Below are 581 nucleotides of genomic sequence, written 5' to 3'. Positions count from 1 at the left end.
AAAGGGTCTGCCTGGGTCTTGAGGTGGGGTCTTTTTAAAAGGGAGGCTTCTGCTTCCTGCAGAAGGCGGGAAGACTTTTTTTTTTAAGTTGGGGGCGGGAGTGGGAGAGCGGGACTGTTAAAACCTGTCCTCTTTAGAGATCAAAGGGTAAGCCTTCTGTGTTGGGCCCAGCTGGAAACTTATCATTTCGTTAGAATGTTAAACAAAAATATTTCCAGGGCAGGGGAGCTGGCAATCTTGGCTCTTGGCAGCTGCCTGGAGAGGGTGAATAGTGGGAAGAAAAAAAAGCCTTGGGGTCCTGAAGGTTTAAAGCATGCATGGAAGGTCAGACACCAGGCGGGCTGGCTGGCAGGCACATAGCAGGGAGCAGAAAGCTTTAGTATGGGAGGGGGAGAGAGAGGAGAAGGATACAGAGCCTTTGCATGTGTTGGACTGAACGGTATCAGAAATCATCCTGAGTAAAGTGAGGAAGAAAGGCAGTGGAAGAGGACAAAGACAGGAAAAAGGATGGAAGACAGCAGAGCTTGCAGGCCCATGGCAAAGGGGGGTGGGGCGAGATGTCGGTGGTGAGCGGCTGTGGG

The sequence above is a fragment of the Nannospalax galili genome, unplaced genomic scaffold (assembly GCF_000622305.1).
Source record: "Nannospalax galili isolate Female #2095 unplaced genomic scaffold, S.galili_v1.0 scaffold1428, whole genome shotgun sequence".
NCBI lineage: Eukaryota > Metazoa > Chordata > Mammalia > Rodentia > Spalacidae > Nannospalax > Nannospalax galili.
The sequence above is the reverse complement of the archived record's forward strand: the minus strand, read 5'-3'. Positions refer to the sequence as shown.